The following is a 21,626-nucleotide window of genomic DNA, read 5'->3' as shown; positions in this document are numbered from 1 at the left end:
ATTGCTAATCCTGAGCTGAGGAAATATGAATAGAAAAAAAAGATAAAAAATTATTTGTGCCTTGCTTTTTTTTTTTTTTTGGTAAAAATGTCAGGCATTGCTAGAGAAGTCTGGACTCCTGATTTTTCGGTTCTGTTGCTTTTTTTTGAATAATGCTTTCTGTGTACATACTATCTGTGGTTTAGATATGGTCTCCTCATTATAGTAGCCACATCCTTCCCTTCTCATAATATCTCTTTTGCTCACATCCATAACATCTGCATCACTGCTTATTTCCTCCCTCTTCATTATCTTGGGTAGTGGACTTAGAGAGATGCCTTCTTTACCATATAACTAGATGACCTGGCCTGGGCTTGCCATAAAGAGCATGTGCTATGCGAATACTGGAGAGTTTAACTGTGACCTTTCTCCAGTGTTTTTCTGCTGTTTGCTGCTGTATAGTCCATTTTTCCATAACACACCCTGCCTACTACCATTACCACCATAATATAAAAACCCTAACAGAAATACAAAAAGCAAACAAAAAACAAAGGAAGAAAATATTTCACTGCAATGCTTTGAAAATCAAAGTTTAGAATCTAAGATGTAACCACTGGATGGTAAAGATGTTTTGACAAACACAGCTCCAGAAATAGTGGCTAAATACACTACTGAATTAGCAGATCAACCCAAAGAATTTGCACCAATTCTGCTGGTTTATGGTTTCTTGAATGCTCCGAGTCATCATGTATTAGCCAGTTATGCTACAGAGTTTACAGCACAGCATATAGACTTCATGGCCTGTTATAGCCATAATCCATATTTTAATGCTTTATGTCAGGCATCTCTGCTACCCTCTAACCATTCTTTAATAATAAGACAAAAGTGATATTTTAGGGTAACAGTTAATAAATAACGTGACTTATCCAATCACACCCTTCACTAAAATATTATTATCTTTTGACAGGTTCATTACTGTAGAGACATCAGGGGCTGATGAAACATTGTCTAATTCTACTACTAGTACATTTTCTTTAGTTGTCTTTCTTTTAATTTAATTCTCCTACTCTGAAAGCATACTGTCCATTGCAATTATTGAATGAGCATTTAATCTAGCATAACTAAGGCATTTTAATCTATTCTTATGGAAAAACGATTAAATGGTCATAACATTGCTATGATGTGCACTCATCTACTCCTGACTTTGAGAATCAAAGTTTTCTCCTTTCTGATAACCGAGCCTCAAGTAAGATTTTAGCTTTAGCGCAGAATGTTGGCTGCCTGAGCAAGAAGAGGACTGTTATTTATTTCATGATATTGCAGAGTCAGAAAAACAACTTGTGGTTATCAGTCACTTTTGATAGGATTGTTCCTGGGCAAATTCTGCATATGTTGGTGGCTTTTGCTGGGTAACATTTTTAAAAAATTACTATTTCTTAAATTGGAGGTGTCTGAATAGTACAAACCCCAAAAATAACAGATTGAAACAAAGCAAGAAGAAAAAGAACCATGCCAAAACCACTTCCTGCATAGTGATGTGATCATATGCCAAGAAATCTATTTCTTGCAGTCTGGGTGTTCTTTTTCTCTGATATTTCATGTACAAATTTAATGGGAAGTGGATTTCAAATACAGAAACATACATGCAAAAAGTAAAATACTGTTTTCCAAGTTTGCATGTAAAATTTAGCTGGAATCAGAGTCCATCCCTACCAAAAAGGCAATTGGATAAGAAACCCAAATTAACTACCCCACAACAAAACAACAGCTCTCATACCTTTTACTTACTGGGATACGTCTGCTATGTGTCTAGGACAGGAGTTCATGTTGACATCGTGGAAAGGGACAGTAAATTCATTGCTCTTTCAGAACATGCTTCAATCTCTAAATTCCCCTGGAGAGAGTGTATCGGATATCCACAGAGCTCTACTTCAAACCAATTCACATACTTTAAATGAGATTTTAATAATGGGTAGAATTGTGAAAAAGAAAGCTAAATTTAACAGAGCAATTTACTGCTCATTCCAGTCGCCTAAAGATCAATTTTTCAATTGCTCATTATTTGGCTCTTAAATAACTAAATTTGTACACTTTATAATAAACAAGGATATGTAGTTCCTAACCTTCTACCCACATAATAAACAAGAACTTAGAAAATGAGTGACTGTTTTTGCACAGAACTATAAGTCATACTTCTAAATTCAAGAAGAAAGTGCTGGTACATTTGTATACCCTCCAACAGGTGTTATCACATTCTAAAAGTGTGACTTGACCAGATTGATATTCAGGTTTTCACCATTCAATAACTCTGCATCCCAAGCAAGGATAAAACATGTCGTAGTCCACCCCGGCAGTAAAATAAACTGATTACAAAAAAAATCTAATATTAATGCTTTTTTTTCCAGTTACTTAAAATCTTGAGTTTGAAATGGAGTGATCAATCTGAGACAATTTGTGTAGAAGGAGACCAGCTGCCCTTTACTGATAGTTGCCATTGCAAGTGGTAGCTGATTCTGACACAAGAGCAGCACTAGAGATTATAATTCTCCAAAATCCAGCAGAGGTAGTAGTGGCCAAATTATATCAGGTCCTATCTTCCAGAATTGTCTTTTGATTTCTCTTCTGAATTCTTAGTTTATGGTTTTGGAAGACAGAGGTTTTTTTTTAAAAGATGGTTCCCAAGCAGTTTTCCTGCCATGCTAGGCAGAAAGAGGGGGTCAATTCCTTTTGCCATTGAAGGATTCACCTAGTATTTGTTTTTCCAGACAGATAGTGACAAAAACTGTGTTTTCTGTGAGAGCAGCCTCATGGGGAAACTGGGTAAAATTTAGTTTTAGCAGAAGCTGTAGAAAATCTCTTCTTTAACTTGAAGGTAAACATTCATGGGCATCTTCTTTCATGCTGACAGTGTAAAGACTGGAAGATCTCTCTATTCTTCTATTGCTATACTAGCAACAAATGGAAAAGAGTATTTCTGTTCAGTTTTGAACCTGCTCAGTCATTAGGAGTTTGCAAGTTCAATTCAGACTTAAAGGTTACAGTGCCTGCATGCTACTGGGAAAAGATCAAAGAAGGGAAAGGAACAAACACCTAAGTCACGTCATGGAGGAGGGACACTTTACAGGCTTGAACATTTACTATGGTATTAGTTCATGCTTTTGATCTTTTAAAGAAAAGGGTGCATGACCTTTAAAAATACCAGGGAAAACATGCATTAGCTTTGCATTAATTGATTTCTTAAAACCCAAAATTATTATGAAATAAGCAATAATTGCCCATGTCTTTGCTTCCACTAATACAGAGAGTGCATCTGCTTTTAGATTCATGTTGCAAGTTTAAACAGAATAAGGTCTCCCTTTATGAGTTATCTAAGTACACATCAGAAATGGGAAGATTTTGTTAAAAAAAGAACAGGTCCTCTCTGCCCCTTTAACTGTGGCAAGGTGAACATCCCAGCTGTCTTCTTTCTTAACATGGAATAACCCTGTCTTGGAATCATGGCTAGGCTTCGCGAACGAAGATTTGGGAAGGCTCTATCCACATTTGCTACAGGCACATTGGTGGCTTATGAGGCCAATGCGTGACAGACATATCCGATTGCAAAAGGCACAGCAGAAAGACTCCTTAGATGGTGTATTCTGCAATTTACGGTTCTTTCTGCGCTGCCTTTTTTCCTCGAGAGTGATCCTGCGTGTGTTCTCGAAGGAGACAGCTGCGTTATAGATGGTGTGTCTCCAGGCCTCCCGATTGGAGGCCAGAGTAGACCAGTTATGGTGATCAATATGGCCAAGGCTGAGATGTTGTTTCAGGGAGTCCTTGTATCTTTTTTTCGGGGCTCCTCTCATGCGGCAGCCAGTGGCAAGTTCACCATAGAGCAGGATCTCAGGGAGGCGGTGGTCCTTCATCCTTGAGACGTGCCCTGCCCATCGCAGCTGCGTTCTCAGCAACATGGCCTCAATACTTGTGACAGCTGCTTGTTCTAGAACAGATGTATTGGTCACGTAATCTGACCAGTGGATGTTTAAGATTGAACGGAGGCAGCGTTGATGGAATAGATAACTGGGAAAACTGTCTTGGAATAGATAACTGGGAAAACTGTTCACAGTGTTGGATCATGTAGCTGGAGAATAGGCTTCCTAGCCATGGGCACTGGAGAGAAGGATTTCTTGCTGTGTTCTGCACCAAAATTTGGCAGAGAACCAGTATCTCTGCCTTGGTATGTGGTGGACATAATTTTTCTGTTTTTCTCCCCATCCTCACTCTTCAGGCAATCTGTGGTCTTGATTTCTTTTCACGCCTATGATCAAGAGAAAGATGACAGATCACTTATATTTTCTTATTGTAATGAGAGATGGACATTGGTGGGAAAATCTAAAAGATCTGTATAGCTCTCCACCAGCTGTCCCTCTGGTTAGTAAGCCGTATCAATGGGAAGATGCCCTGACTGGTTCCATCATTCTCCACAGAGCTAGCCAAGGATTTGGTGCATTATCATTTCATTCACTGCTCGGAGTGTGCTGCTGAAGCAAATCTGTCCCTGGCTTTTCTTAGAGCAGGGCTTAGGCTTTTCTTGATCCTTTTGGTTAAAACTAAACCAGGAGACACACTCAAGGAATGACCTAGTGCATTATATGTGGTAATGGGTTTGAAATCACAGGCCCAAATACAAAATAAGGGCAGAGATTTGCTTAAGTCATGACAAAGTACGGACTTCATATTTTCTGTCTTTGCCACAGGTGAAGTCAGAGTCCTTACCAAAGCTCCTTTTCTTTTGTGTTCTCTGCTTTGACATTCCCTGTTTGCTTATTTTACTTCTTCCTGTGTTCTGTTCCATGCCTGATTTGAAACCTCTGATCTTATACAAAACTTACCTCTATCTACCTTCCCTCTCCCACTTTCACACTTCCCTAAGTCACTTCCTGTACTAAAAAAAGCCTCCAGTCAAAAAGCATGCATTATGTTTATTTAACATGACTTGAACAAGTTTTCAACTGAAACATCATTTATTTGCTAAATATGCTGATTCATTCAAATTTAAACTTTTCAAAAACCTGGTAGATTATCAGTCTATTCTGACCTTATCTGTCTTAAAAAGATCCCAATTTCCAGCACAAAATAAGTGATTGCTTAGTAAACTAGAGTAATTTACTGTAAACTTTTTTGGAAGTCTGAAATGTAAAGGAAAAATTTTCACTGCTTTAATACAATTTTATCCCCTGATTCTCAATGTGGGAAAAATTTCAAAAAGCTGACATTTGTCCCAGCTTGAGGATGAAAAAAATAGAAATCTAGAAATATTTTTCTTAACAGTAAAGCCATATGGTTAAGAGGAGCAAAATGCGCATATGGCAACAAGATCATCTCCTGTAATTCAACCCATTAGTGCAAGAAATTTGTTCAGACAGGTATGGAGTTTGATTCTCATTTATGTTGCTGCCATCCCATTCTTATCTGGCTATTAAAAACAGGTCCTGAAATGCTAATGGTAAATATAGCATATGCTCCCAATAAAAGGTGTCAAATCTTCTTGTTTCCGTACCAAATTTGTGTGTGTGTGTGTGTGTGTGTGTGTGTGTGTGTAATGTACATGTATTTGGGCAAAAGCTGAGTATATTTTTTAAAAAAAATTATTTTATTGTTATTTTCCTTGGTCTGAAATTAAACAGTTGTAGAAAAGCCACAAGCTGATTGCAGTATTTTTTCGGTGAAAGAGAATGAAAATCAATGTATTCTCTAACTTGTGCATACTCTCCTTTTCCTACAGGGAAATCCCTGTTTTGACAATTCCTTATTGTGCAAAGGCTTGATCCCACTGCCTGTGGAGAGACTTCTTCATGGTGAAACATAAATACAGCCACAGATTTATATGTTTAGTTTTAAAGGGTTTTTTGGTAAGGATGCTCATTGGTCAGTAAACCCAAGAAAAATTATGTATTTATTCTTTACGTCTAAGACCTACTTCTGGCTTTGAAGATGTTTCAGTATCTTCATCATTATTTCTACATGTTTATCCCCAGTTTCCTGGAATACTGGTGACAATTTACCTTGACAAGACTGAAAGACTTGCTAGTTCAACTGTCAGGCTGCAGAATACTGTGATTAGAGAAGCTGTGTGGCAGAAGAAATAGGAAAGAGTATCCCTCAGGTCTGATGAGGGGTCTCAGGTAAGTCCCTCCAACTCTGTGCTTCAGATACTGTGATACTGCCTGTCTCTCTAAAACACTTGCAAAGCTGGATAATATTAATGGAGAACATTAAGTAGACCTCATATAAAGTCATGGTCATTGCAGATGGCAATAGCAGTATTGTTTCCCAAAGGGTATCCTCAAACAAAGTTGTAGTGCTTACAGCAGGAAATATATATTTCCAATGAAACTCCCAGAGACTGGGACTTCTACATGCTCTATCTCCAAGTTTCAGCAAATTCCAGTCTTCCAACCTCTGTTCAGGAAGGTAGAATTGAGTTTTTATTGTTAGAAGTGTAATACTAGCATGTATTAAGTAACTTCATTGCAGAGAAACCAAATGGGAGAAGACAGAGTACTTGACAAAGTCAAATATGGAGAGAACAAGCAATACATGATGCTACCAATGCCCCTCCCCACTCAGTGGCAACTGAACTGGTGGTTAATTATAGTGACTGTAAATTTTGTGTATTTAGATTCAAGGACTAACCCTTCTTCTGACTTTATATTCTCTATAATAAACTTCTTGGCTGCTGCGAAATTAAAGGCTGAGCTGAAAATCAGAAGGCTTCCTAAGCTGTTTCTGAGAAAATTCTTTATCTAGCATAGTTATCTTATTTAAAAAGTAGCCCTGAAAATCACAACAGAAGTGTTTAAACACACTGTCAAATTGTTCCGTAGATATATCTCATTTCCTTTTGTTTCTTATTTATTTTCATGTTCAATAACTTACTACCATTCAGTCTTTGCCCTCAGGTTTGTTTGGGAACACAGATTAAGAAGACTGTCCCAGGAGTAGATTTTACTGTCAAAACCGTCAGAATCTGTGTAAATCCATTGCATATGTTTTAGGGGACAACTTAACAATACTATCTAAGTCTTTTGATAATGCAATAGCTAGCAGGTATGCATAAAGAAAACCACAAGCACTATCTGACACTATTCAGTAAATGTAGTGAATCAGAAAATGGTTGTTTAAACATAAGAAAATTATACCAAAGTTTGGCTGATTTTAAATGCCAATTTAAAATTTAAGTCCACAGAGCAGCTGAGAGAGCAAGTGAAATTTTTCACAGGATGTGAAGATTTTTCTGGGCAAGAGGCTAGAATGACAAAACACATATATTTTCTGTGATCGTGGAAGATTTTTAGTGGGAGAGATGATGTATATTACTTCTACCTTACATATGTATCTATCTCTAGTTTTGCCCTCCCCCCAAAAATGCTTTCAAATATGTTCACCACATGAAACCAATCAACTAAGAGAAAATGACCACAGGAACAGTCAATATTTAGCCTAATTTTGATTATTCTGTAAACAAACCCTCTTCTGTCTAAGAGTGTCAAGAAATATTGCCATTGATCCTAAGTCACTCTGAAGGTATTTATATAACGCTGGTCCCTGACTCCTGCTCTAGCCTCTGGACTATGCCAATTCAATGTTGTTCTGCTTTCTCCTGTTGTTTTCAGAGAGCATCAACTCTGTTTTGGCTTGCTTCCCAGGCAATGTTGTTCCAGAGCAGAGATTTTGACCCTCACTAGAGAAACAGACATATGAAATAAAAATAAAAATTAAAAAGAGGTAGCAAATAGAACTCTGGAGATGAAGGCATGATAAGAAAATTGTAAGTGGTTTGAATGGTAGACCTTACCATTAGTATGACGTCTAAACTTGGATCAGACTTGCACACTTCCAAACTTGGATTTGCTTTTCATGGCCTGTGCTTAGTCTTGGGATGTATTGGCTTTGAATACCAAATATTCTTAAAGACAAAAATCTTTTCCAGATTCCCAGGAATGGTCACTTGGGTTAGTGGTAAAGGCCCCTATAGTAGCAGATTAGAGGTTCTGTGATGGGTCTACTGAATCTAGCCCAGCTACACCTAACTTAACCATAAATGTGTCTATATTTTCAAGTGCCTGTCTTTGAAAAGACATTATGTCAGGCGCTTGAGGAACTCTTCAGTTCAAGCTGTAATGTTCTTGGATTTACATGCGTGGAAGCCTTAAGAAAGCCTGGGATTTAGGTGGAAGTTCAGTGCCTTCCCCCCTACAATTTATGGTCTAAATGATATGATTTTCAAAAGGATTAAAGGTGTCCCACCTATATCAGGAAGCAACACAGAGCAACTCAGTCCAATGAAAAACACTAAGAAGCCCCTCAGCAAAGAAAAGTCAGTAGAATTGGTGTGAGTGATGGCCTTCCAATGATTTTTCATGAAACCCATGGCTGATCCAGTACTAGGAGTAACGAAGCACAGCATAAGCCATTTTATTTAACCTAGTAAGGTACTGTATATATGTGTCTGATTTAATTGTCATCTCCATCAAAAGATGCCTACTGGCACTGCCAACATTTTGAAGCATGCACATAGGGATCAGACACTTCAGGCCTTCGCCTTTTGCCTGTGTGACACTGATGTTAGTATTAGCAGTATGAAAGGTGGGGTTGGGGTAGAACAGTACAGTGTGTGGTCAACTCAAGCACACACTTAGGCTCCTAACATTTGCTTTGGTGTAGGAAGATTGAAGTCAGACCAGGATTTCTAAATTTCTGATTGCTGAATATCAGTGTGGTGTGGAAAGGCATTCAGTGTCTTGTCTTTTTTTCTTCATTAGGGAATAGCCTTTGATCTTAAAAGTAATATCAGCAGGAGACTGAATACTGTGAAGTTGGTTCCCTTTATAGGATAGACAAAGGCCTTTGGTTAAAAGAGAACAGCTACAGACTGGAGAACGGGTTGACTGAGGAGTATGATGGCCTGCAAGGAACGGTGCCATTGGTTCCCCTCTTCACAAGCCATGCTGTCAGTTCTTCGTTTTCCACCTCTCCCTTTTTGTTCATTCCAGTCATCTAATTTTCCCCTTCCTCGGTGTCTTGAGTCAATCACATAAGTTCCCTTTTGCAGCCCTTTTTGTACATTGATCATCTCCTTGACTATCCCTATCTGCCACTGAACCCTCCAAACCTGCGCCTCTCTGCCCTCCCGCTCCACGAAGCCCTCACTACCCCTTACCCTGGGCTGTCGGCATAATGAAGGCTTGATTTCAATACTTCCCCTCATTTCTCTGTTCACTGCTCTGCAGGTTAATGCAGATTCCAAACTTCAACAAGCAGCTGTTAAACATGTCATTAACACTGCTTCGGCTGCAAATGAAACTCTGCTATTGGGATTATTCCGGGAGCTATAGTTTTGTGATGAGCTTTGTCAATCACAGCTGACCTGCTGTGTACAGAATGAAACTCAGATTATCTTCTTTCTTCCTCAGACTCTTGTCATTTTTTCACAAAGAATTACTATTCTACTCCCCGAAAGATTGATTACTTGCACAAATAAGAGAGTCTGAGACATTAATACAAAATTCACAGGCTTTTCTTTATCTCAAACCTGCAACTCCCTCTACATTTCCTCCTGGTAATTATATTAGAATTGTGTACACTAGGAATTGCCATCTGATTATTATGAAACTAGTTTTGTCATGACAAAAATGAGCTTAAGTCTTGTTTTTTTGGAAAATGATCAGTACAGTGCACTGGATGAGAGAGAAGGAGATTAAATCCAACTTGCTTTCATCCATGAATGCTTTCATCTCTTTTTCAAACACAGGAAATGATTACCAGTGCTATAAGCTGCAGTTCATATGAGTGAAAAAGGATAAGAAAATATTGAAAATTCTGTAACCAACAGTAGGACATAATATAGGTCTCTGGTACCCACTGAGAGACATGCACTTTATTTTTCTATGCTGGCAATGTCAAGGGTTTCGAATTTTAAGAGTTGCCTTCTACTGAGGTGTCATTAAGTACTGTAGAATATGTTAATTAATTTGTCATTTCTCCAGGTTAGAATATTCTTTTATTATAAGAAAGCAAAATATTCTAAAAAATTTTCACTCAAAAGCCTGTCCTCATCAGTCACTTAATGAACCTTACTCTTATTTCTTTCAGTAATTCTGGAATTTTTGAATAGCCCAAAACTGAACCCAAACTGTCTTTTTTTCATAGTTCTTGGGGTGTGTTTGAAATTAGGAAACATTTAAGATTGGTCTAGCAGACTGATTTCAGGTCTTTCGTGTCCTATTTTAATACCTTTATCTAAATATTGGTTTGTTTTGATTTTAATTCCAAAGCTGAGAAAATTGCTTGACCTCTTGCACAGCACTTTCTCTTTTACTGAAGGATCGGTCCCAATGAGCTCTGCCTCCCCTGATATAAAACTCAGTATTTAGAATCGGATGCACCTTTATACTTAAAGTTGAGCTCACCTCCTCTAATATTGCAACTCAGTAAACAAAACCATTTCAAGTTTCATTGCCTCTGCCCAATAGATTTCCCTTGACAAGGCCTGTTGAGTTTGTTTTGAAAAGTATCTCCTGGTATAATTTCCCCCAAACTGTCATTCGAAGCATTTGGGTTTATTAAATGGTATGCTCAAGTCAATAAGAAATTCAACCTCTGTCTGGCATCTAAGCCGGGGAGCTGCTAAATGTAAGGACATGTTCAAAGTCAGATCATTGCCTCATGAATCATGATCACACCCAGAACAAGTAAAAAAAAAAAAAAAAAACTGAGAGGAAAAAGAACATGTTTCAGGGAAGCAGCCAGCGAGCAAGCAGCAAGCATAAGGTCTGAATCCAAGGGAGAGACCAGGATGATGAAGAGCAAAGGGTTGGTGAAATGTGGGTTCCTCTTCACTCCTGGAACTGGAACCTGAGCTGCTAATGTTCTTCTCTTTTAACCATTCTGTCTAGAAGAGAAAGAAAGGAGGAGGATGTGAAGTGTAGAGTGAGTGACAAAACGCTTACCAAACAAAACCCCACAATTATTAGTAATTGAATATTTCATATTTTGAGTCATTCAAGCTGTATGAGCCCCAAATAGCACTTTTAAGTATTCAATTTTTTTCTCCATTGACTTTAATTAAGTTTGCCCCAGGCTGGCAATCCTGATGAACGTGGAAAAGATTTTTTATAAAGGAGTAAGCTTTGTACCAGCGTGGATTTTTTTTCCTGAAATCATCCAGCTGTTATTTAAACTCAAACTCTTATTATGTCATCAGGTACAATCTTAGAAATATAAAATACAGATATATTAAACTTCTGCACCATAAATATTTTCCACTTGGTGACTGTGAAAATTACCATATTATTTCCTGATTCAGATATGCCTGACGAAACTTAGTATTAGTGATAAGTGACTGTACGTATAGTAACTTCTGTGTAGGGACTGGAATGAAATGCTTTAATGATAGGATTCATGTACATACCTGCATTAATGCACCTGGTCTCACATTTTCTTCTTCTCCGTTATTTAACCTCTACTACAGCCTTAACAGCAAAATATCCAAAATGACCATAGGGTAAGACCAATTGGAAGCAAGTTTTCCCCATTATCAGTGACATTCTTTTGCTGACATATGGTGAATTTATTATGCCCTCCAACTGTTGAACTCACTGACTAAACTGCTCTTGATGGCAACACACTTGTGTCATAGAAGCCATACAAATCCATGCTGACTGCATTTATCCCCCTATCTGTCACCAAAATGCAGCAATTTTGGTGGCTGTGATCTTTCCCCTGAGATGTTAGATATTCTGGTGTTAAAGCACAGCCTTAGAGCACATAGGGGTCTTATGGAGGCAGTGACACATATATATCGGAAAAGCACTGTCTTCATGTCAGTGAGTTGGATTTACTGTCTGGATTCTCTGTCAATATTATTTGCTAGACTTCAGTCTAGCTATAACTGATTTATAATAGCGATGAGTTAAGATTTAAAAAGCACTGTGATCTGGAGTGCTAACAAAACTACAGTTATGACAGAGTGAGACATCAAGGGGAAATAATCCCTGCAATCATGCAAAGCCCAGTGTAGAGACCAAGGGCAGGCTGTCATGCATTTACTGAGACAGTGCTGAGCCCAGTGCTTACTAAGTAAATAGGTGAATGTCTTTAGGGGTCCTAGAACCCCCAAATTCCCCATGAGATTGATAGTAGTGATGTTGAGGTATATGTCAGAAATTGTGTGTTCGGATGATTGAGAAATTCTAGGGACAATGCAAGATGCTGAGGGCTTCAAAAGTGGTACTGGTGACAGCTTATTCTGGTGACTGTTCTGTAGTGAACAGGTAAGCCTCAGCATCTTGTAGCACAGAAGGCTTGCTATGAAGAACTGATTTCTGTCCTAGCTTCCAAAATTATTCTTGTTTTACCTAGTTTTATGTTGAGGTAGCTCAGCAAACAAGAGAATACTCTGGGCTCCTCCTGAGATGCTTCCATATTACATTAAAGTCAGTCTGAATAATTCTACCCCTCTACTCTTTCCCACCTCAGTTCACCTGCTGCAAAGCTTCAGCTCTTTCCAGCTAAATGACATGGCATATCAGCAATCACTTCCTCTGGAGATCAACCTCAAATCAAACTCCCTTCATTTGCGACCATATTGAATAGCTACCTTTGGGCTTCTGAGGCTATGGATGTTTTCTATGCCTGTATTTAGAAACCTGGACTTGCCTTTGCAATCTTTTAGCGACTCTTTTGGCCAGATTTCTGTCTATGTTGAGGCATTGACCCAAAAAGGGGAAATTAAAATTTTCACATAACCCAGCAGTATTATCTGCAATAGCGCCACTTACTAAGAGGATCCTGAACCACTGACTCCTCCAGAAATTGCCAAAGATTTTGCTGCTAGAGTTTTGTTACCATGAGCCAGGCAATCTGTGATTGGGCCTCCCAAATGTGGGCTGCATAGGATGGTCTAGCAAAGTCTGCTTTCTTCACAATCCTATATGAGTGCTTCTCATTCTGATGTGGGAGTAATCAGGGTATAGAGGCTGTGTGGGGGTCTTCTGCTACAAGTCTAGTTTTGTGTTGCATTAGTAGGATACAGTATTAGTAGTAATCAAAAGCAGAATTAACTTTGAGTGGGTGGCTTTGCCGCTCATCCATGTGAACTCGTTTTCATCTGTATATAAGTCTGAGCTGATATTTGCATTGTAGTTAATGCTACTTGATTTTCATAGCAGGTGAGGGGGTCACACCAAGCGTAACACAGGGCTGCCTTGTTTGGGGGTTGTCTGTGCAAGACTGTGGGTGTTTTGCTCAGAAGAGAAGTCCTTGAGCATGAAGTGCTAAAGGCAGCTATGAAAGGTGAGTATGAAAATCTCACCTACTGTATCTTTTTGAATGTTTTTTTTTTTTTTACAGACTTTTTCAGGGAAATGGGGCTAGTTTCTTTCCCTTGGCCAAAACAGGAGGAGTTCCTTTTCCTTTTTCTGAAGCATTCAGGAGCCTGAACATTCAATTTCTCATCTTTGCAAGCCTCTAAACTTTTGAGATTGAGTGGCATAGTCAGCAGCAACACAACTCATCTCTGGTATACTAGGCAGGAGGCCAACATAAGAGTCTGAGAATCTGTTGAGCAAGCAGAATTTAAATGGCCCTGCCCAGGTTGCAGACAAAAATAGATACATATACATTCAGTGTGAGAAAAGGTAGGGTTTTTTTTGCTGTTGCCCCATGCTAGTTTTGGAATTTTGGGGTTACCCACACTTACAGATCTCATCATACCAAAATTATAAAATGCAAAATTATTTGACTATTTTCTATGTCAAAAAGAGAATGTGTTAAAAACAAGTCACAGACAATTCTTTTCCTGTAAAGGTTAGGGATCCTCAATGTACATTCAGAGCCATACACACAAGTGCAAATAAGTCAACTACCACAGCTATTTAATCAGGAGCGTTTGTTGATTTGAGCAGAGCCCCTATGCTGTGAAATGAAAAAAGAAAACCAAATTTTCTTGAGCAATCTTGCTGTTCCTGCTTCAGGTGCTAGGCCATTTCACTAAAGCAGCTCAGACGAGAATGTCATTAGTTCCTAAGCCCCAGGTGAATTTGCCACTGTTCCACATGATTAAGCCAGATAATTGTGTGTTGATAGCGAATGTGGTTGGTGAAATACAATTTCTAGGACCTTCCTAAACAAACACAATGTAGAAGTGAGTCAAAGTGCTGTCATTTCAGTCCTTTGTCACAGGCTTTGCACTTGCAGACATCTCTGGTGAGGACGGGCAAATAATTCTGTGGCGTGTCACTGTGCTCTTAAAGGTGACCTGGCTCAGAAAGTGGATCATACGTCTTTTGGCATGCAGTTTAGGGGAGGAGAGGGAAAAAGGCCTCGCTAATGTGCCCATGAACAACGCAGACTTCTAACTCTAGCCCATTTTAAAAACTATGCCTGCTGGAGATTGCTTTGTCTTCAAATAACTTTACAATTCCAGTCAGTACTTTCAGAAGTGATTAAAATGCCACAGCAATGTGCAATTATATATCATGAGAAGCAAGTAAATGAAAAGTTTTTAAGAGCTATTTGAAAGTGTTTCTCTATCAGGGCGATGCAGACCCAGTAAACAAACTTCTGTATCCTGTCTCTGCTTACTTTCTTTGTAACCTTGAGTGGGTAACTAGAGATTTGATTTTTGACCCTGATTCTAGAAGAGGCAGAACACTATATCTGAATTACTTTTTTTTTAGATTTTAGGTAGGTATTCAATGGCAGTGGTCACTTTAGTAGGCACAGTACTGCCCTTCTGCTCTCTTGGCCACTTGTTTCTTCCCTGGTGCTGTACTGGCACAAACACGTACATGGTGAGTCACAGCTGGGGACTGACTTGGCTGAAACACAGGTTCCTTTGTGCCCAAAGAAAGGTATTTTTTCAGCATATTTAGTTCTCCGATCCTGTCTACCACATGGCTTACCAGCATTTGTGCAAGATGTAGGGGGTCAGAACAAACAAACATGTTTAAGGACTTGGAAAGGGAGAAGGGGAAAGCAAGGGGGTTAATTATATTGGCACTGCTGCCAAAAGCCAGTTGTGATTTTACTTGTAAAAAAGAGCAGATAATACTCAGGTTGGCATTGTGGGGATTATATGTTGTAGTAGCATCCTCTGACATCTCTAGATGGAGGGCATTAGCGGATTGATTCTACACACTTAATGCTGGTTGCAAGATGTGCAAAGTGACTAACTCTTCATAAAAGAATCCACTTTTATAAAAGGAAAAAAACAGAAGCTGATTTTCCTTTTTACCCATCGTATACCTTCTGTATCTGGCAGTGCCAGGAAGAAATGGTCTTTGATTTTTACGCTGCATTTTTTCCCTAGTTACCGTGCTTATTGGAAGCTGGGAAAGGTGGAATTGCTTCTGAGACAAAGTGATGCCTCCAAAACACACTGTGTGTGTTTATCCTAGAGATGCACATTATGAGTCCACTGGACTTCGCACAGCAGCCTTTAAATCAAATATCAAATAAAAACATGTGTACATGCACGCACACATGTGTATTTGTTTGTATGTGCATGCATACTTGTATCTGTATCTCACCTATAAAGATGTGTTTGTCAATTAAAAGGAGAATATAAGCAGGGAAAGGAAAGGACTAGACGTGCAGGAAAAAAAGAAGGCTCCTTGCTTTTTTGAATACTTTAGAAACATTTTTCAGATCATTATTTTTAACTCTCTCATTTAATTCAATAAGCAGCCATATATTATGTACAATCAGAATCCTGTAGTATTACCTGGCAGTCATTGTGCCGGATAAGGAAAGGAGTTTTGTCTTGTGATTTATGATGCCATTAGATGTTGGTTGTCTATCTGTGCAAGCTAAACATTTCCACTGTGCATTCCTCACTCCTGCGTCTGTCTCCCCCATCTGTTTTCCAACACTCACTTTCTTAAATCACACTGATTGTGTATCTCTCTAGACACTAAAGGAGGAGTCCCTCAAAAGATCATTTCAGCTTCATTTCATGACCTGGCTGGGATTTCTGGGTAGTATGACTACTGTTTTATCTCCTGAAGGTATTTTTCACCAAAAGCTAAAGCAATGAGTGAGAAAACTGTTCTCACCCGCCTTCTCAGTAACTTATTAATATTCAAAGGCAAGTGAAGAAGCCAGAATGTGTGTACTTTTACCAAGCAGGTATGGCTGTATCTACAGTAAGACAAACTGATTACATTGACAGTTTGGCAAGCTGGCTTAAAGCATGTACTTTCAATTAATTTTAATTAGATTGGAGTAAAAGGAAATTTTAATTTTGATGTAATTAATGGAAACTTTGTTCTTTGTATTTTAACTATGTTCCCTGATTCAGGACATATGAGATTTGGGGGAAAACATTCTGTATAGGTATTTTTGAGCAAAGGTGCTCAGAACTGCCACAGGGGTTGATAAGCCATATAAAACATAGATAAACTATGTTATGCAACAAGTATACGTTTAATTAATTGGGGGGGCAGAAATAAATTTTGTTTTTTACCCTGATCTGAACTTGGTGATCATTCCTCCTGCTGAAGAGAAAAAAAATCTTGCTAACAACAAGTTTTTCTAAAGACAACTTTTTGTTGGTAAGATTTTGCAATGTAAGTATAGCCACCAGTGTCTTCATACTATTCTTCGCAAATTGCTACTAACAATTCTCAAAGGAACAAGACAGCTGTGGATCCAAATGACCACAGTAGAGTTCCTAAAGCAACTACAAACAATATTAAAAAGAAAAGAAGGAAGGGGAAAAAAAAATCCATTGTCTACACTCCTGTTAGAGCTGCCCTAATGGCATCACAATGTGCATTTTAGAAAAAGCAGAAGCAGTTTTTAACAACTTCAAATAAGTGTGTGAAAATAGCCTTCATCTCTCCTTAAACTGCTAAATCTTTTTAATGCTTCTCAAAAAAAAAGAAAAAAAAAGCAGTTCCAAATGGTTTAATGGTTTTAAACAGCTTTGACGAATGTGAAACTTATCTCTCTGCTTGTAATATTTCCAGAAATAGTGCTATTAAGTTGATTTGTGCATGGACACAGATCATTAGCAAATTGGAGCCTTTATGTTACAAAGGTTCTAGTCGGTGTTTAACTCTTAGGGTGAAATCATGTTCTAAGCAGGCGTTTAGAACATAAACCTTGAGTTCGATAAAATCAGGCATCGATCTCTCTTGCTTTTAATATTCAATGTCATGGGCATTGCATGTCAGAAACTGTGTTGGTCATTGACACAAACTTGCCTTTTGCTTATGCCTGAAGGCAGTTAGCATCCACGTGCTGAACAGTCTCCTGACATCTCCTGCGGCAGAGAGGATTTTTCCATCTATCACCGACAGTCTTTTCCGCTTATTGGAGGTGACTGTATTCCTTGAATTCACATGGGAATCAACCACAGGACCATCCACAGATACCGTACACAAGCCCACAGATCTGGTCCCCAGACACAATTCAGAGCACCCATCTACTCCCCTTCCTTCTTGTCTTTCTTTTAGTGAGATAGTTTTAACTTTGGGCACGCAGAAATCTACATTTTCCCTTCTGTGTCTCCTTCCGAATTCTCAGAAGACGGGCTATTTCAGTGCCCATCTAGGGATCAGAGAATAACACAGTCCACAGCTGCCATGTCATTCTTTTTTATTGCTGTTTAATTAGTCACTACCTTTTTTTTTCCCCTGTTAAAGAAAAACAGTCATTTGGCTTCCATAATATTTCATCAGAGTTCCATACCAAAGCCTAATGTCACAGTTTCTTGAATATAAACTAAATGAACTAGAGCCACACATCTAGTCTGCTACCCTTTTGTCTAGCAGATTCAGACAGATGGTATCAACCAGTTGGAACACTCTTAGTTATAAGCCATTAAGATGAGCAGTGGGTCAGAGCCTTAAAAAATAGGTAAGTACGTATTTGCTTATAAAATGAGTTTCTAACTACTGAACAGTATAATTTAGTAAAATGGAGGCAAACTGACTTCTGTTATGAAACTGTTGGAATACCAATTTCTGACTCTGGTGATCAGAACTATTCTCATTTTCAGTTAGCTTTATTGTAAGAGTGAGTGAATTAGCAGAGAATGCCTTCCTTTCACTTATGGTAGGATATTTCTTAGACATCTGGATAACTGAAGCTGAATTTTTAAAAGCATGCTCCAAAACTTCCACAGATTTCAAGAGGTTTTGATTGTGCCTTTAAATGCCTATCACCACTGCTGATTTTCTTGGGTTTGAGTGAAAAGGAGAAAAAAGAGACTCTTACAAGCAAAAAGCAATTTTGTTAAGCTATACTTTCCTCTAGATTTATATTGATTTAATTCAAGCTCTTCAGGACAAAGACTATCTTTCCTTTTCTGTCTGAAATGTATGTACAAACAGTGAAGTCCTGTGCTAGTTGGGGTCTACAGCTTCTGTTATAAGGCAAATAATGAATTCTACTTGGTTTATATTTCTAAAACATCTTGACTTGTTGTTGCCTTTTAAACTGTAGGACCCTTGGGGCAAGGGATGACTTAATTTATGAAAGATAACATGATACATGCTGTTGGAGATTAATTATGAAAAAAAACCCCAAAATGTAATGAACCCCTCCAGAGCAAGGAAACAATTCTAAGGAAAATTTTGCAACAGTTTTTAAATGCTGTATGGTATTAGCAGTATTAACAGCTTTATTATAGCCTTGTATTAACAAGTCTTAGTGCAATATATTAGTAGCAGCTGGCTCTGCATTAATTATCTACTAGTTTAAATGTGACAGCAATATGTATTTATAGTGGTCAGAAAACTTGTCATTATCTTAGCTAACTTTATCTCAGCTGAGATAAATACTGTAAGTCAAATAACTTACAGTATTCTAATTTGTAATGATAAAGTGGCACTGGTCATCAGTATAACTATTTAGTAATGCACATTATTTTGCCCAGTGGGGTCCAGAGTGTCTTTAGGAATGACCACTGTACAAATACACGACATTCAGTATAACTTTCAACAACTACTTCATCACCTTTAGAAATCTGCGAAAGTGTGTCTTGCTCGCGGTTGGATCAACGTGATTCAAAACCCTTTATCTTGTTGAACTAAACTAAGTATTTTGTTTCAGATTTGTTCAACATTTTTCTCTGTTGCCCTGCACTGTAGCTGTGCCTTACACCCTGGTGACCAAGATCCGTATAGAAACATCTCATCAGTGGATTCCACTTCGTCAGATGCAACTGGAGGTCTTATCTGGTGATTCGTATGACGGGTGATGTGTACCTTGTGGCACACTCAGCAAATCTGTCCATAGCAAAAAATTAATAATGCAAGGCATCTAAACTCTAGCTTTTGTGAGGTATCAAGATCATGTCAGGGAGACATACATTGGTATTGAACTTAGCTAAAATGAAATGCTTTGGTTTCATTCAAAAAATGTTATTCAGTATTGCAGTTTTGTTATATTCAGCATTTCCTTTAGATCAGAAATACTAAAGTGGCATGTTTTGACACTTCTGAACTTTGTGATTTTCAGAAGTTTCAGTAGTCAATGTTTGACTTTCTGTTCCAAATTGGGATAAAAGCAAATATGAAGACAGTGAAATTTTCAGTGGGACTGAAAACACATGTTTTTTGAGCCCTAGCTGTATCCTCATTCCACATAAAAGAGTTTCAGATATTTGCCAGGGATACTGAATTTTTATTAGTTTCACTTTGTTTCCTGACAATATTAAACAGTGGGGACGCAACATTTGTACAACTGTAATAGGTGACTTTGTTTATTAGCTGGCCTTCTCAGAAATAAAAATTTAAGCATGTGAAAATTAAAATTCACATGCTTAATTTGAGTTTTTCTGCAGATATATAAACTTGAGCCTTTCTTCTTGTAATGATTCCTCTTCATTTTCCTCAGGGGATTCAGTGTTTCTGTCTGTGGCATCCCTGTCCCTGCACGCTCCTCAAGCAGAAGAAAAGGGAGTGGGTGATGACACTTCTGGGAATATCTGTGCCATGTGGGGGACTAGCTGCAGACCTCTTTCTTGGCAACATCCTTGGGAAAGGTTCAGCCACAGGGATTCCTGCGGAGACTCAGGCCAGTTGAAAGTCACTTTGTGATTAGTCTGTCATGGTAAGGTGAAATGTATAATCTGGTCTTCAGTGTCTTGTACCATTACAGAAACATGAATACTGGGAAAGAGTAGAGGTAAAATGTCTGTACTCCATCTTAAGGGAACAGCAAAGGAAACTAACCCATTTCACTGTATCTTCCTAGTGTGTCCCATCCATGTTTACAAAGAGACATATTTGCAAACAGTCAAGATGTTGCTCTAGATGAGAAAGAACTTTTTCTCATGCCTGCCTAAAAGGTTGGAAAGTTTATCTTGCTCCTGTAGAAAGAAGGGTGAGTGCAATACATTTGATTCCAGTGATACCTGTAGTATCTACCATATCCTGACACCATGACACTGATGAAACTATATCACATCTCCAACAAACCCCACCCCATTCTTAAGATTTCAAGATACACTGTGTTATTCTTCATCTCACATACAGTACAGAGTCTCATAGTGCCAAGGGATATACAACAATGTGCAGCAACTCACAGTGTGCTGGGGAAACCTGTGTGATTTGCTATGCAGACATCTCATTTACCCCTGGGGCTTTGCTACTTGGGAACATTTCAGACTCCACTGCAGCAGGCAGAAAGAATTCCCTTCTCCAGTGGAGAGGCTTTCTTGCCCATCTCAGTCTTTGTCTCATACCAGTCATCTCTCCAGCATGACAGGTAGACTTCCTATGTACTGGCAGCAAAGAACAGAGCTGCTCAGATGATGAGATGCCTTTACCTTTGAAAGGCTGGAAATTTGCTTTCTGAGGAGAAGAGGGGCAGCTTAAAACTGCCTTAGGCTGTGTTGGTTCTGATGTGAGCAGTGTGCTTGCTGTATCACTGGCCTTGTACATCTGTGGTGAAGCTGAGGATGCTGGGGGAAAGCCCTGCAATGCAGACAACATATACATGTATGGGTGAGAACACATCATAGTCATTTTAGTCACCCAGTGCCTTTTGTATTGTTTTCCTTTATTTATTTATTTATTTTTAAATAAACAGGTATATTCAGGACCAATGCTTACAGATAAAAGTGGGAGTATGACCAACTCAGGGTACAGTCAGCTGTGTTCCCAGCTGTCTTTATCTGTGTTCAGTGGAAAGTGCTGGTGGCCTGGAAACCCTAACAAACCTTCTTGGTGGTGCTATATGGAGCTGCTATGGTACACCTAGCACACACCTCACATTTCCCACAAAGCAGGTGCTAAATTTTTACTAATGCCATGTTCTCTCTGCAGAATTTCAACATGCAAGTGTTGAAGTTGCAGAAATTCTCCTGCTATGACACCTCTGGTAAGACCTGAGCAGCTTGCTTTGCTCTTTGACTACCTGGGAAGTTCACCAAACAAGTCAGTGGCATGCAGCTGCTGCAGGCTCCCTGTTTTTATTTTATTTTATATTATATACTGATTTTAAGTATCAAAGGGCTCTCCCCAGATGTAGAGCATGGGTGTAGCAAAACCTCAGCTTTGTTTGGAAAGTAGTTTTTAATATCCATCTGGAGTGTGGGTGAAGGTGAAAGTTGTCAGGCTGTGAAAAATGGAATTGGTGTTGGCTGACCTGAA

Source organism: Lepidothrix coronata, unplaced genomic scaffold (assembly GCF_001604755.1).
Source record: "Lepidothrix coronata isolate B3197 unplaced genomic scaffold, Lepidothrix_coronata-1.0 Scaffold68, whole genome shotgun sequence".
Lineage (NCBI taxonomy): Eukaryota > Metazoa > Chordata > Aves > Passeriformes > Pipridae > Lepidothrix > Lepidothrix coronata.
The sequence above is the reverse complement of the archived record's forward strand: the minus strand, read 5'-3'. Positions refer to the sequence as shown.